This window comes from Protopterus annectens, chromosome 17.part0, assembly GCF_019279795.1.
Source record: "Protopterus annectens isolate FY-2018-M chromosome 17.part0, PAN1.0, whole genome shotgun sequence".
Lineage (NCBI taxonomy): Eukaryota > Metazoa > Chordata > Ceratodontiformes > Protopteridae > Protopterus > Protopterus annectens.
The window spans coordinates 688,216,771-688,234,042 of NC_056751.1; the positions used below are offsets into that span (position 1 = coordinate 688,216,771).

The window sequence follows — 17,272 nt, forward strand, 5'->3', positions numbered from 1 at the left end:
CCCCCTATCTAATTTTTCATAATGACAGAGTTTCTTTGAAAACAAATTGGACTACATGCTTCACAAACTTGATGTGCATAGACAACTACGATTTTATTTGGACAGAACCAAACAATTCAGGAAAAATGAACAGTTGTTTGTTTCCTATTCAGAAGCAAAGGAAGGTGATCCAGTGTCTAAAGCCACCTTGTCCAGATGGTTATCAGACTGTATTGCTTTCACGTACACTTCTACAAATAATTCTATACTACAAAGGATAAAGGCTCATTCCACCAAATCTGTAGCCACTTCTTCAGCCTTTTTGGCCAAAATACCTTTAGACTCTGTCTGTGCGGCTGCCACATGGTCTAGACCTCATACCTTCATCAGCCATTATAAGGTGGATAAGGCTTCTAGGGACAGGACCGCCTTTGTTTTTGAGGTTCTGAGGAACATTCTCCCTTCAAGCCACCCGAGAAACATGGTGCTTGGGAAGCTACCCATCAGTAGGAATAAACGGCGAGATAGAACAACTTCACATAAAGAAGTTGTGTACTTACCATAACGTGCCATGTGAGTTCTTCATCTCGCCTTTATTCTTACAACCTCCTTCCAGTTTACTGGGGGTCCGAGAAGTTTGAATTGGAACTTCTTCTGATAGTGTGGCATAATGACGGCTTTAGCCTTTAGCTAGCAGCAAACAAGATCTGAGGGAGGTTTGTAGTGCATCATGGGATAGGGATTTGGCCTCCAAGCTGGCTTTAGACCTCAAGCTTTTGTAGTTGGCCGACTCGGAGCCGAGGATCGGCATCGAACCCATCAGTAAGAATAAAGGCGAGATGAGCAACTCACATGGAACGTTATGGTAAGTACATAACTTCTTTTTTAATGCATCTCTTAACCAAAACCATAAATACAGGAGATTGTGTCCTTGGTCCTTGATCTAGCCTTAAATTGTCCACAGAATTCTTTAAAAAACAGGGTTTCAAATAATGCATTGTTTCTTAAAAAGGAAGACTTGTTACCAAGTAACCCTATTACACCCACGCACAGTTTGGTGAAACAGTGGATTCAGCACCTGAGTTTTCTTCCCACTTGTAAGTTTCTTTTAGCCAATGGAAAGAAATGTGACTCGTATCTCTCTGGTCATATAACTTAACGTCTTCATTCCTTTCGTCCTTCTACATACCTCGCTCTGACTCTGTGTTTGTGATTCAGCATGCCAACTCTCTGTGTATAATGTATGTATATACTTTGTTGTTTCAGTTATTCTGCATATAATGTAATTTATCCATTGTCTTTATGCCTGAAGCCAACTACGATATTCACTTTATGTAAACTATATGTGTATATTGCATTTTGTCATTCTCACAGTATACAATGTCAAGTATCTATTGTGTTTTCCCTGGGCTGAAACTGAAATGGATCCATTGTGATCAGAGGTGTATCCTGGTTAACAATTTTAAAATAAAATGAATAAATAAATGTACACTTTTCTCCATTCCATAGTAGAAATGTGTATTGATGCACTGTATGCATACCAGTAAGTTACTAACCACTGATAAAAGGCTACTATTAGCGAAAAGCTTGAGTAACTGTAAAACCTGTTACTTCAGTAAAAGATATTAAATCGCCTCTGTGTTTCAGTATTTTCTTTTAGTAGATCAGTATAGAATTTCATTTTTCTGTCATAATATATATTCATTCATTATAACAAAGTAGCATAAGAGTATTTTGATTTATTTCATAAAGTAGATCTAACTTTTAAAACTGAATCAAAGCAGCTTAAAGTTTTAAAGCTAAACCTAAACCATTTTCTTTGGTGATGGCTTCTGTTAAGAAAAGAAAGGGACACTTTACCCCTCCATCTTCTAAGTCAGTGGAGAAATATCAAGACGTTTTAGTTTATTCTGATCAAATTTCCTGCAGTTTGGGTTATGATACCGATACAGAAAATATTTTATCCTTTTTTTTTCTGGTACCCAGCCTGAAGGTGTTTATACTGAAATGACCCTTAATTTGATGAAGGACCTTTTTCAATGGCCTGCTAAAAAACATCCCCTCCCAATTAAGACATGTTCAGCTTTTGAAGATTACTGAACCCAAATCACTTGCAGTACTTCCATTTATTCAGTCATTTGGCGATATTTGTCATGTAGCTACCACTGAACTAGACTCGTAGCTACCAACTCCTGAAACGTCAGACAGGTGTTTGTAGAAAGAGTTATAGCATCTGTTTCAGAATCTGATATCAAACACAACAATAAAGGAATTAGAGTCGCAAAGAAGGTGCACTCACACTTCAGATCTGGAGACACTTCCAGATGATAAGGATGTTGACTAATGGCTGAGTATGGGTAAAATATCCATACTCTTCAAGTCAATGGATAAGAGCTATTAACTGCCAGGCCCACCATAATACTGTACCAGTGCAGTGTTCTCAGTGACGTAGTTTATTTGGCTCAAAATGTTCATGATACCTCTTTAATGAAGAGTATTTCAGAATGCAGGTGAGGCGGAGTCTCATATGGCAAAGTTTATCTGAGACAGTAGGTGCTTGTTTCAGAGCAGCAGCATTAGATACAGTGCGTGGTTAATGACTCACCCCCTTTCCCACAGGTTATTAAAGGGGCCATTCTTGCTGTTTATAGACAGATATTTACTTTTTGGCCCTCCATTCCACAAGGTACTTCAGAAAGTAGAAGAAAATGCTAGGACTGGCAAGTCTATGAAGCAAATGTTTCAGCCCTCCATAATAAAATAGTCCTGAAAACATCCTTCTGTGTCTTGACCACTTAATGGGAATCAGAGGAGGCAACAACAAAATTTCAAGGTAAAGAATCAGTTCCAGAAGAAACTGCAAGGCTAGAAAACGAATCTGCAGTAAGGAAGATAGCTACAGCAAGTCTTTTAGTAGTAATGAGTGATAGCTATCCCCGCCTCACTTCCCCAGCCCCAGGAGTAAGAACACCCATTTGTACAACTCATTACTTTCATAACACTGCAGCTGAGTAAAAGGGGATGTTTCAGAAAGGTACTTCATAGACTTTTGTGGAAATCCAGTCCCAAAGCCTGTCTCTTCTCGTCCTAAAGAACAGCTGGACTGTAGTAATTCAGCATCTGCTCAACATTAAGTCTGTACGACTGGTACTTACTGCAAAGGAAAGTAAAGGCTTTTATTCAAGATTTTTTCTAGAGATGAATAAGGAAAATCTGTGGAGATTTGTTTTTAGATCCTTTGAATCTGAGCAAATTCCTGAAAATGAAAAAGTGCACACTGCTGACACTGCAGTCTTTTTTTATCTTTTCCTCTATGCCTGCCTTTCTGTTAGTTCAAGATGTGTACGAAGCCTGTTTATATGTATTCCTGTTCATAATGACCACAGGCATTTCCACCGAATTCAGGTAGGAAATTCCTTTTATCAGTTCACATCCTTGCCTTTTGGCCTTTTCTGCCACAACCACACTGTTTACAGAGCACTTGATTCAACATTCGTATATTTAGGATTAAAGGGGCTTCAAGTACATCTTTATCTAAATGTCTGCTTAAATCAGACCATCTCTGTCCAGAATCTGTTCTGCCTTACAACAAACATTGTTTTATTTCTTGGGTTTAGGTTTTATGAGTAATTTCCAACAGTTTTAGTCAAAGAGGTTTCCAGGACCTGTGATTTCTTTTCTCATGTCAAAATTTGTCTGTTGACGGACTGGGTTTGAGCACATTACATGGCAGACTTAATTAGCGTATTGTTTCAGAAAGTGCTGGAGTACATGTTGTCCTCAATCTTGGTAGTTTTCAGTGCCAGACTTCATTCAAGGAAAATGTAGTGGTACCTCAAGAGCTTAAAGAATCAGAATTCCCATTCTTTTTAAGTATGTTCTGTATCTTTTACCATCCTTTGTGAAGGAATTATTCTAGTGTCATAGTCATTCCTAAACCAGAGCCTCTTTTCTTGCCTCCTCTACCAAATCATAAGTTGACAAAATATGCCTCGGATGGGGAGGCTACTTTCAGGAACAGAAAGTCTAGGGCAATCCAGATAGTTCTAACAGTTTTCCAGCTACTTGTGCAGTCTGGGAGTAACAGTAATATGGTATATAGACAAATACAGAGGTGCTCAGTGTACTTCTCTTTGCAGATTGTCTGGGATTATGTAGGAGGAGGCAGTAAAAATGAACTTAACTTTTGATGTCATATACGCTGCAAGCCAACAGAACACTTGCAAGCATTTTCGCCAGAGAAATTTAAATGTGTCCTGAGTGAAAATGGGATATCTGCACTATAGTGATGTCAAAAGATGTATCTCTTTGCTTCCCATATAAATTATTAATTGTTAAAGCTTTGTTCTAAATTTTTTCATCTGCTGACATGAATGAGAAATACCTTCTTAATTAGTTGGAGTCAGGGCTGCTGTCTGCATTGCTGTAGTGCTTCATTTACTAAAGTCACTTCTAAAAACTTTTGTAAAAGGAGAAAAACAAACATTATTTTAATAGTTTCTTAGAGGCTGAAGCATTGACGGTTCACTCTTCTAATGCGAATGTCTTTGGAAATCCCCTTGAAACAGCAGTCGTCTCCATGGCATGGAAGGATGGAGTCCTAACTGTGCTGCACATGACAGAAGTTCAGTTAGCGGACTGGGTGCTGCTGGAGCTGTAACTGGATGGATGTGAGAAGGGGCCAACCCCAGCTCACTCAGCCTCAGAATGAGGTTGTCGGAGTCCTGATGCAAAAATTGCATCTGAAGAAATCCAAGTACTGCAGTTGCTGCACCTGGGTCTTGGCACAAGCTTACTAAAGAGTGCACATGCATTATAACTGCAATCATGTGTATGCAGAAGTGCAGTTATACTGGGTCCAGCAAACTGGACATCCTACCATGCTTTTTAGCCAAGAGTGCAGGAGCAGTGAGTGAGCAGCTTTCAAAAAGGTGTCGTAAACCTGGTCTGATGACAGCCATAATCCCTTCCTGTCATCTCCCTCTCCTGGTGTCCTATGACACTGGCAGTAAGGAGGTACGGGTGGACTGGTAACAGCATAATGGCTTGACGGTCATGGGGATACTGGTGGGAGGCAAGAAAACGATAAAAGCCCTTGGTATGGTCTGTCCACAACAGATTGTTAACATTGTTTTGTTTGTCTGGCAGTTGGCACAGAGGATTAATGAGCTAATTTTATGGTTGAGTGGTCCACAGTTTGATTTTACCAGCCTCTGTTGCCCAGTGTGTGACTGTATGCAAGTGACTTAACCAGACAACAGTCCTGGGCTGAGTTTGCAAAAGGTCCATGGAAATCTGTGCTCTTCAGTATTTAAAATATAAATAAAATAAAGTAGGTACAAAACATAAAAAAAAGGAGGTCATTGTCCCACTGTATGCATCCCTTATTAGACCCATTATAGAGTACAATGCCCCATTTGGTATGTACCTCAAAAGACATCTGCAATAGCTGGAAAGGCTGCAGAAATACCTCACTAAAAGAATCACAAGCCTAAAGCAGATACCCTGTGCTGACCATCCAAAAAAAACTCCAGCTATACTCTGTGGCATATCGTCTACTCAGAGGCGATCTCTGCTTAAGATACAAGGCCATGTCAAACCCTGAGCTGTTGGACATGCTCCACTTAAAGAAATCCCAATCCCTCAGAGCCACACTCTCCAGGGATCTAAACCTTGTCATCACAATAAACAAAACATGTTGGAGGGATAGGTTCCTGACCCAGAGACTCCCCATACTCTGAAATAGACTGTCCATACATGTCAAGCAGAACACCTCCTTGGCCCTCTTCAAAAGGAACCTTGATGATTGGATGGGAGATAGGAAATTCACCCCGGGGATCATGTCAGTCACCCTGCTAGACAGGGGTCCAGAGAAGTAAATATTGTGGGAAGAAATATCCAGGGAATTGTTATGGGTAGGCTTGTATAGACCCTAGGGCCGATAGCCTAGTACCAACCTATGAACCTATAATAGAAGGAAAAAGTACTGATACCAGATCTCAAGCCTTTCACTTCACACATGGAATATTTCAGGTTAATGCATTATAGCTGTCTTTTCTCACATTAGGTGTTTTCTGTTTTAAAAGTAACTAAGAGGTCTAATACTAGAAAAGGTTATCACTCAGAATGGACCTTTTTTTTTTCTCTTGTCAGAGTGGGGGTCTTTTGAACCAGCGTCTGCTTCTGAATGACAGATTTTGCAGTATCTAGTGTGCCTGATATAGGACTGGCCTACTCAGCTGCCCAAGACTGCTGATAAAGCTATTAAACAGTTTCTGACAGTAGTTCTATTTCTAAGCGCCCTAGCTTTGAATGTAATTCTCTGAATAAAAAATTTAAATTACTTGTCTTATAGGCTTATAGGTTCATAGGTGTGTACTAGGCTAATGGCCCTGGAGGCTTTACAAGCCTAGCCCATAGGATTACCCTGGCATTATGCCACCCGATCTTAGTTCCCAGTGCCTCTGTCGAGTAAAGCCACTGGAGTGATCCCTGGGGTGAATTTTCTATTCCCCATCCAATCATCAAGATTTCTCTTGAAGAGGGCCAGTGTGGTGCTCTGCTTGACATGTATGGAAGTCTATTCCATAGCATGGGCAGTTTCTGGGTTATGAACCTGTCCCTCCAGCACGTTCTGTTGATTGTGGTAATGAGGTTGAGGTCTCTGGAGCATGTGGTGCAGAGGGATTGGGATTTCTCCAGATGTAGCATTTCTAACAGAGCTGGGTCAGACATGGCTTTGTAAGTCAAGCAGAGATCGCCTCTTAGTAGGTGATATGACAGAGAGAATAGTTGAAGTTTTTTGAGTCTGTCCATATAGGACAAATGTTTAAGGTGTAGGATCCTCTTTGTGAGGTACTTTTGCGGCCTTTCCAGTTGGTGCAGGTGTTTAGTGAGATACATGCCAAATGGGGCATTGTACTCAATGATTGGCCTAATGAGGGAAGAGTAGAGGGAGACAATGACCTCTTTCTTCCTAGGTGCAAAACCCTTAGCAATGAGATGTGCCACATAGAAGGACTTTCTGACCATAGTGACAATGTGGTGATCAAAAGAGAGGTTGCTATCAGCCTGTGTTCCCAGATCTCTTATAAGGCCTTCTGTGTTCAGTGGACTACCATCAATGTGGTAATTCATGGGAACCAGGTTTTTCCCAAAGGGGATGATGACACGTTTTTTGGCATTGAGCTTAAATGGTTCCGACACCAGTTGTTGGTCTCAGTGAGGCCTTTCTGTAGGATGTCAGCATCACTTGGGGAGTTAATAATAGCTCCCAACTTGCAATTGTCTGCAAACTTTGTCAGCCAGAGCCCCTTTGTGTTGGCCTGGACTTCAGAGAAGTAGACAACAAATAGGAGGGGACCGCGGACCGAACCCTGTGGGACTCCACTCGTGACTGGTTGGCAGTCTGACTTGGAGTCAGCTACTTTCACACTGTGGATTCTACCTGTGAGCCAGTTTGCAACCCACCTAGTGATATAGGGGTTGATGCCTAGCTTAGTGAGTTTTTCTATGATTCCTGAGTGGGGAATGGTATCAAAGGCCTTGGCCAGATCAAGATAGGCTGTATGAACCACCTTGCCTTCATCCACAGCTCTGGTGACTTACTCAAAGAAGTTAACCAAGTTGAGCAGGCATGCTCTACCCTTCACAAAACCAAACTGTGTGGGATCCAAAATTTGGAGATTACTTTTATCCTTGTTTATTAGGTCCATGATGATGCTTTCCATAGCTTTGCACATCAGACTCGTCAGGCTAATGGGGGGAGAGTTCCCAGGGGTTGTAGTTGCTCTTTCTTTGTGGAGATGGATGACAGTAGCAGTGCGCCATTCGGTAGGAACAAATCCTGAGGTGAGGCTGTGATTGAACAGGGCACACAGGTGAGGTGCCAGTTCACTCTGTAGTTCATGTAGAACACAGCCAGGTATATTGTCAGGTCCCATAGAAGCTGTATTCTTGACCTTGGATAGTGCTGTTTTAACCTGTGCATCAGTAATACTGGGTGCCTGGGAATCTACTTTTATTGTGACTGGTCCTTTTGGGGGGGGGGGTAAAGTTGGCACTGAATCTGTCGGCCAGTATATTGGCAATATCTGTTGGCTCAGTATAGGGGGTACAATTGTGCAGTAGCTCAGAGCAAATTTGGGTATTGCCGTGGAGATTCTTTACATAACTATAGAAGGCCTTGTGGTTATCTTTATTATCTGCTGTAATTCTGTTTTCATAGCTAGTTTTAGAGAATTTGATGAGGGATCTCAACTTTTTGTTGAGGATGATAAGGGACTTTTTCCAGTCTTGGGACTTCACCTTATTCCACGTCAGTTTCCTCCTTCTGTTGTAGAGTTTGTTTATGGCAGCGGACCACCAGATTGGCTTCCTTTTTTTAGAGGAGAGCATCTTGGCTCTGTTGGGTATGGCAAGATCCATGCATTTGTGTATGTGTTCGTACAATGCATTGGTGGATGATTCGGTGGTCATGCAACTATTCTCCATTTGCATGGGTGTCGTGAAGTTAGCCACCTCTGTTTTTAGGAGCCCAAAGTTAGCTTTGGAGAGGTTTTTCATGGTGGTTACCTTTGCGGGGGGGGGGGGGGGGATTTCCAAGGTGACTAGTTTGTGGTTAGATTTAACCAGGGAGGAGTTGACTATTAGTGTAGAGCACTGATCGTCCATGTTAGTAATGACCAGGTCAAGGATATTACTACCTCTAGTGGGGGTAAGAACGTGCTGGTCCAGGGTATTGGAAATAATGAATTCTAGGAAACGCTGGGCAAGTGTATTGGTACATGAGTAGTTTTCCCATTTAATGGAGGGATAGTTGAAGTTGCCCAGTATGAGAGTGTTAGGTTGGACCCTAATATTCTCCAGGGTGCTTAGGAACATGGAATGTGAGTCTTGGGACATGGTTGGGGACCTATAGCAGGCTACAACCTGAATCGCTGTCTTACCCAGTGTTAGCTGCATCTGAAGTATCTCCGATGCGTTATGCTGGGCTATCAGTCTGGAGGTGTGCATATCCTTTATGAATATGGAAACACCACTGCCTTTGGAGCTTTGGTCCAAGTTCTGGGGCTGAAAGGTGTGGAATGAGTTATAGCCTGGTAGTGCAGGGGTGCTTTCTGCTGCCTTGAACCAGGTCTCTGTTAAGGCACAAATATTGATGTTTTCCATTTTAAGGAGTGCTTCGAGCGAATGCATTTTGAGATTTAGACTTCTAGCGTTGAGCAGCATGACCCTCAGATTGCATTTGTTTGTAGCTATTACGGTGGTAATTTGGGTCTTTGGAGCACCGCCTAAAAAAGGCACTATAGGGGTGGGGTGGCAAGAGCCTTGGCCAGTATCCGGAAGCCCAGGGTGACAGATGCAGACCATCTCTGGCAAAGCATTGAAGTCTATCAGTCATGTCATCCTAGGCAGACAGATACTGGATCCCTTTAGAATGACACCAGAAATTTAACCAATTGTTGAAATCAGTCTTTTTGTGCTTGTACTGTGGTATCATTCTGTGTGATGCTGCTCAGGGCTAGTGTCATACCCGCCTGGGCTATATAATCCAAGACCTCCTCCGTGCCTTTTTTCATGTAGTCCAGGGAGGTATGTCTTAGGTCATTCACAGCCACATGTACAATGACAGAGTCATATTTGCACCTGTTGTTGAGGGACCTGAGTCCGTGCGTTATGTGGCGGATCCTGGTGCCTGACAGACAGATGTTATTCAACCTAGTGAGTGGGACATCAGTGTGCCTCACTATTGGGTCACCTATGACTAGTGTGTTGGGCATGCTGTTTTGCCTTAGAGGCTTTGGTTGAGTGGCACTCTGTTTAGTAGAGTTATGTGTCTCGTGATTAGTGCTGTGTTGTGGTGGTCGAGTGCGTTTCTGCCTTGGAGGTCTCTGCTGTTTGGGTAGATTTTTATTGAGAGCCTCCACGAAGGTGGGTGTGTGGTTTGTGTTTTTATGTGAAAGCAGTGCTAGTGTGTGTTGTGGAGGGCTATGTTTTCCATGTGGTGTGGTGCAAGTGTTGACCCTCTTCTCTTGACCAGCTATTCCGGTCTTGGCTGGAGAGTGCATGGCTTCAAGTTTGGATATATAAGTGTATCTTTCGTAAGTCTGAATGTTGGAAGGTGAGAGGAGAGGGTTGTCAGTGTACATGAGGCAGTTGCTACATTGCCTCAGGATGCCCAAGTTCACCAGGTTAATAAGAGAAAGCACAGAGAACTTATCTTTAGACATGCCTGGAGGGGTGGGCATTAATAATAAGTACTGGAGCTGTTTCCTTGTAGAACGTTTAGTGCTGGTAGCACTTTTGTGTGCTACAATTGCTACAAGAAGTCTGGTAAAATGCTAGACTAATAAGCTAGTAAAAGTGCAGGAAAGAAGAGAACTAGCACACAAGCAGTCCTTTTGACATCAAATACTAGCCTGAGATAATTTTTCTCAGTTGCGGTCATATCATCCCTTAGGATTTCTAAACTACAAGCACAAGGCAGCATTCTGCTTCTTCAAGGGGTTGCTAACTGAAATCCGCATACAGAAGGGCTGCGTTTAAAATAGATTCGCTCAGGGTTTGGAATGAGGTATTCTGTGCTTACATGTGCTCGTTCTTGCATAGACTGAATTGCGTTACAGACAGTAACCATTGTGCTGAGGGATTAAATTGATATTCATTTGTGCTCTTATGAAGACATTTCATTCTGCTGTGTCTTTCCTGTAGTGTACAGTTTCTGTCTGCAATTTCTGATGATAGCATTCAGTATTTCATATTACTTATTTTGATATAAACTTGATATATTTTTTCCTATTCTTTTTTTTTTTTTTTGATTCTTTTCCGGTGGAGTGATTTTATGTATTTATATTAACATTAATTAGGTATGAATCAAGGCAGGAAAGTACTGCATTTCCTTTGACAAGCAAAACTCATATAGTCCATATGAACTACAGAGTAACAACACATTATCATTTGTATTATATGTGCCCATTTATTGCTCAGTTTTCGCTCTTTCATCTTGTCTCACTGCCACAGTTCTTTACCCTGAAAAATCAATGTTCCACAATTTTATTTATTTATTTAACATTTGTTTACTGGGAAAGTCCGACTTGGAACAAGCCAATTTTCAGCAGAGGCCCAGAGAGAAATGCTCCAGATGCATGTCTTTGTAATGTGGGAGTTAACCGGAGCACCCGGAGGAAACCCACACGAATGCAGGGAGGACATGCAGACTCTGCACAGAAGGCACCCCAGCCAAGAATCAAACTGGAGAACCTCTTACTGTGAGGCTTCAATGCTACTGCTGCATCACTGCGCCATCCAATAACAAATGCCTTTTGAGGCCCAGGTTTCCTTATTAGTTACTGATGAGCTAGTAGCAAAAATAAGACGGTGCCATCACCCTGATAATTTGGTAGAATGTCTTTGTACAGTGTAGTGTACAGTTGATCTTAACTTCAAAAGAAAATCTTGCTTTATGTCCATGTATTAGAAAGTGTTGGAATAGAAAAGTATAATTTATTCATTTTTGCCTGTTCGGCTATCAGCATATTTTTACGATGTGAAAGAAAAGCACAGACTCTGACAAAAGCCCATACAGATACAAGGAGGACATGTGGGCTTAACGAATTAAGCACCTAGATCGGAAGTGAACCACAGAACCAAGTGTTGGGAAGCATCCGCAACCCTATGCCACTTAATAAGAAACTAAGTTGAGATTATTCTTAGTAGCAGTCTGTACTTCTCTGAAAACAAGGGAGTGGCTTGACACATTTTGGAAGGCATATAAGGAGTAGAAAACACAATTTTACTGCACAGTTGCTCCTTTCTGAAGGTTGATCTTCATTTTTATATAATTTTGTGTAGTTTTTTTCAGTATCTTCCTACATCTCTATTTTGATGTGCTGTCATTGTTAGTTCTTAATCCCTGTCTGTCCATGTAAAAAGCTGAGTAGATTGTACAGAGAGCATAATTACTAGCTTTACTCAATTTGGCTATGATGGGATCTACCCAATGTCCTGAACTGTTTTGAGGAAACCAAGACTGTATGGGGACACAAAATAAACAATGCCTAAATTCTTATGAGCACAACAGTATGTACAAGAGGTGTGATCCCAGAGAGGAGGTTATTGTGTGGAATTGGCCTCTGAAAGAGGGTACAGCTGATATATATCTAGTGCATTGTGTTTACTGGGCAAAATCCTACTTGCAAAATCTGTTTTACAGGACTGAGAAGTCTGTACATATAAGTTGTAACATAACTAATAATATGGTTATTAAACAGCTAACGTTAAGCACATTAGCAGACAAGTAATCATACATTATGATTACTTTTACAAGTTGATACATTACTTCATTTTGAAGTAGCATCTATTAAAACAGATAATTACACGAGCATTAAACGTGACTGTACGTTTGAGTCATTTGGTGCTAGTCATTCCATAAATGATTCCAGCAATACTGACACTGTTACTGGAGTGTATGACAGATAATTGTAAACTTCATCACCAAGAATGTTTCAGCGTTTGGAATGAGACCCTGAAGGTCTTATCCATAGCACTGCACCTTTTCCTGAAAGCTTCAAGAAAAACGAGAATAGAAGATTATAGTTTTCTACAGGAAATGTGCAACATAAACGTCAGTACACTCATATGCCTGTTTGAGCTATTAAATAAAGTCTTGTAAACAGTTTGTAGTTGTCAAGTATACAGCCTATTGGAGAGCCATATCCAGTCCGGGATCTGAAGCACATTAAAATCCTATACTCTCCCAGTATCTCTTAGCAAGCTTGGTATGATGCACAGAAGTCAGTTTATCAGTTAGACTGAGCTAAGTGAGTTTACACAGCTGCATCATACAGTCGTGCAGGATGTGGTACGGCCACAGTAAGTAAATGTATAATTGAAGAACACGTAACAGTTGTTTGCACCTTATAAATTACCAAATGTCATATTTGTCTTTTTAATTTGGTAGTTTACTTGGTATACAAAATACATTCTTAATCAAAATAAAGTCCTAAGTGCTTAAAAAAGTACTGAAGCAAGTTCTTCACTCATCAGAGGAAGAGGAACCTTTTAACATCTTCTCTATCAGTACCTAAGAAACTCCCAACCAGAAACAACTTCTTTGGTTTTGTAAGTGCTAAGGTATAAATTATTTTTACCACCATTCTACCAAAGATCTTACCTTGTTGTGGAGGCCAGACTGAATTTCAGCACTGCTGGAGAAGTTAAATATTATGGTGTTTATAATCAGCATATTAAGTAATGTTTGACCTATTTGGGAAGAGTAGAGGCTATAAAACCAAGCCTTGTGGTAGAAATATAGTCCAAGTCAGAAGTAGCGTTTTATGTTGAAAGCCTTGTTTCTTCTGAAATAAGTGGCAACCCAGAGCAAAATGGGGTAATACGAACCAGTAACTATGTGCTGGTTAACAAGCTAGCTTGATCACCAGTATGATGTATTCTAGAAAGCGTTAGAAATACAACATCCATTGCCTTATCGCTGGCCATTGTCCATATTCTTAAGATTATTATTAGTAATTTTATTAGACCATTATTAACCCTGTGCCCTAATCTGTATTAACCCCATACCCAAATCTAAATTCATGTCTGTTATCTTGAGTCCCTTTAGTGTAAAAAGATAGTTATCTGAAGTGCCACCTTTTCTAGTTCCGTACAAAATAGGCTAATAACTGTAATCAGGGTGTAATTTTCTTGTCCGGCTTGAGCTACATGCGGATAGAGGCTACCAGTGCCTCCTTCCACAGTGTTGGAGCAGTACTTTCCTGTATTTGTGAGTTTATTAGTCAGGCCTCCGGAGGAGTAGTAATATCAACTCCTTCCACAGTGTTGGAGCAGTAATTTCCTGTATCTGTGTGTTTATTAGTCAGGCATCTGGATGAGCAGTAATATCAGCTGCTATCTGACTCCTTAGGAGGAAGCCAAAAAATGAAAGCAGAGGCTTCTCACTTAACATTTATTGAAGGCTTCCTAATTTCATTTGTACTAACCAGATTATACCTAAACAAGATAATGAAGCATAGGTCAATAGTAAATGAGAGATTATGCAAGAGAGCTAGTGGACAAGTTACTTAAACAATAAATCATGGGTGAGTGTGGACAGTGCAGGACTTAAACATAGCAATTGTGGTTTAGTCACAAGGACAAAACGTGAATGACAACACAAAGCCAGCCATGGGTGAACTTGCATAACCCACAAGTGAATATGATTTATTGCTGTTACACATTGACATAATTTTAAAAGGAAGTGTTCTCCTGTTTTAAGTAACTTCATTGTGTAATGTGATTTCATTATGTTTACTTATGCTTTCACTTGCTGGAATCAAAAAGTCTGATTAGGATACAATATGCATCGCTACATTTCTGAACATTAAGACACCTCTACAATTTTTTTTTCCAGTGTATTTTGGCAACAGGCATCCCTACCTGTGTGAGTCTTTTACAGACAGTAACTGTAAATATGTTTTATAGTTTGCTGTTAAAGTTTGTGGGAGATCATCCCTTTTAAGTTAACTGTTGCTGTTCATTGCTTGTAGAATATCATATGTACATAATGCTGGCTATGACTTTTGACGATTCGGTAGTCACAATAATCTTTAGTTCATCGTGACTACTGAGTGGCTTCCAGTGAGTAATGCAAGATTTACTATGGGTATGCTGACTGGTCTGTCTATTCAGTATTTATGTTTTGGATTAATAATTAGCCCTTCCTGTATAATGTGACAGTGATTTATTTAGACTTGTGAAATGATGAGTAAGCTTACATCATTTTGAATTGTGGTATCTTCGTCAAAATGCTTTTATATGTTATACTTTGTAGTAGTGCTACAAGTAAAAGAATGAATCCCTTCCGTGATTCTTTTACAACTTGGCAGAAACAGTGCAGCACTTGAAAATGCTGATGTTTTTCTTGCCTGTTAGAATATTTGCATTTGTTTCTCATTGCAATATATTCCTACTGATCCTTAGCCAACCAAGAATGCATCTAGTCCCACAAAGTCCTTTCTTCTTCCCATAAAACATTTAAACTGATGAGTAATCAGTTTATTCAAAAGCATTCTAGTGAAGCAGGCTTATTTAAAATGTGCAGAAACTGGAAGCAAAAGCAAATGTGCTGACCCGTGATATTAGGCTGGTGCCATGTGCAAAATGGGAGAAAGGGGTTATGGAGGGATGGTTTGATAGCAGACCAATCAGTTGCAGCCACAGTCATTCCAAACCATGAAATGTGAAGTTGTAGGTATCCCCTGGAAGTAAAAATTTCCGAAGTCAATTTAGCAGGACAGAGGAATGGTTTCTGAAGTTGTCAGACATTGTGACAGTCACATTAATATTGCACAGTTGGAAACAACTCTGGCAAATAGGCAGTAGCCTGCTGTTTGGATAATGATGTGATGCAAGGGGCCAAAGGGAGGCTAATAGCATTGCTGCTGTATAAAACAATCCAGTGCCCATTCGTACTGAGAAATCTCCATTTAACAGTAATTCATAAGTGCTACTATCACCAGATTACTTAGACGGATCTGGAGTACTTCACTCATGAGATCATGTTTATGCTAAGAACATCCAACTGTTTTCCTGTTTTTGCCACCAACTTTTTTAGTGATAGGATATCTGACCTTCTATCATTTTAAGAAAACTGGCATTCAAGAAGCAAACTACTGACATGCACCTAGCAGGGCTCCACCACTTCATCATCAAATAATCATTATCAACCCCCTTTTACATTTCTTTCATGGGATTGAGCTGTCGCATCAACTGTCACCATCTTTATCAATTCAGTGCAACTCTGCTACCTTCTTTGATACCCATGCCTGACTATTGCAGCTCTTCTCTCACACAGTCCATCCACTTCTTTGCTGGGCATTCTTGTTTCATCTTGCCTTTTTCCTGTCTGTCGCAAATATTTTTCTCCGGATTGTCTTTTGCTTTCCTGCACATGTGCCTGAAACAGCATAAGCTGGTCTCTTTAACCTCTGCAATTGAAGCTTCTTGGGCTGCTGCTCTGATGTCCTCATTTCTTCATCTGTCCCACAGTGTGCATCCTACTGCCTGTCTAAGACACTTTTTATCCATCACTTCTTTTTTTTTTTTTTTTTTTTTTTTTTTAAATTCTTTTTATTTTATTTCTTTTTCAAAAACACACATAACAAACAAAAACAAAAAATTCACACCCACAAGTTAACAAAGAAAACAAGTATATACAATTGTTCATAGCCCAAATACAACAACCATTATAAATGCAATGGTATAAAAGTAAATGCATGATACATAGAAAGATTACGACATAGCATTTCAGGTTACTAAATGTGCAAAAAATGAACTCCAAAAGTTTTCAGAATGGTACTTACGATTCCCTTTATAAAAGAGGAATTTCTGAGCCTTTATATGTCTAAAACCTAATTCTTTTAAACCTACCCATGACATTATTGTTTGGTTCTTCCAATGGAGAGAGATATAATATTTAATAAAAATGAATATGGAAATCAACACCCTATGTTGAGACTTAGAAATACCAGCTGGAGGTATATGTGGTAGAGCATACTGCCATGAAAGTGTTGATTTCTCGTAACCCATCTTTCCCAGGATCACTCTTAGGGCGCACCACAGTCTGTACACACATTTACAACTCCAGAAGATATGGTATATGTCAGCTACATGTTTCTTACAAAATGAACATGAGGCTGGTGAGTTAGGTTGAAATTTATTAATAATTGCTGGGGTTAAATATGCATTATTTACAATCATAAGTTGCGTATAGGCCAGTTTTTTGAAGGGGATATATTTAGAGCTTAACTTAAAAGATTCTTGCATAACTGTAGCGGATATACTCGGGTCCTTATCTACCCAGAACTTGGAAAATACCGGTGAGTTATTAGTTCTGATCGAGAGCAAGAGTTTGTAAACATTGGATATCATCTTCTTCTTAAGCAGAAGTAGTTTCATGATACTTTTGGATGTCTCAATGTCCTCCCTGTTTAGCTCTGGAAATTCCATATACGGCTTAATTAGATCTAAAATCTGTCTGAGTATTAATGTATATTTGTTAGTTAAATTAAAGGATTGTCTAATTTCAGAGAACTTCAGGTGTTTAATTATGAAAAAATCCGCAAAACATGGGGAAAGTTGTCTAGATTTAACATGTTACCACTCAATGTTAAATTCGGATTTAAATGTATGGGTTGAAGAGAGGAGAAAGCGTGAAAAAACTTCATGGACGTTAATAATTTATGAAATGTCATAACATTAGATTTGAGACCATAAATGATTTTATGCCTTTCTA

The 17,272-nt window shown here is 40.0% G+C and overlaps 1 protein-coding gene across 1 annotated transcript in view; it reads left to right on the plus strand.

Moving 5' to 3' along the window:
* ALDH16A1 (aldehyde dehydrogenase 16 family member A1) overlaps positions 1–17,272 on the plus strand; it is an 818,106-nt gene that overhangs the window by 647,926 nt on the left and 152,908 nt on the right. The gene's annotated exons all lie outside the window — the stretch shown is intronic.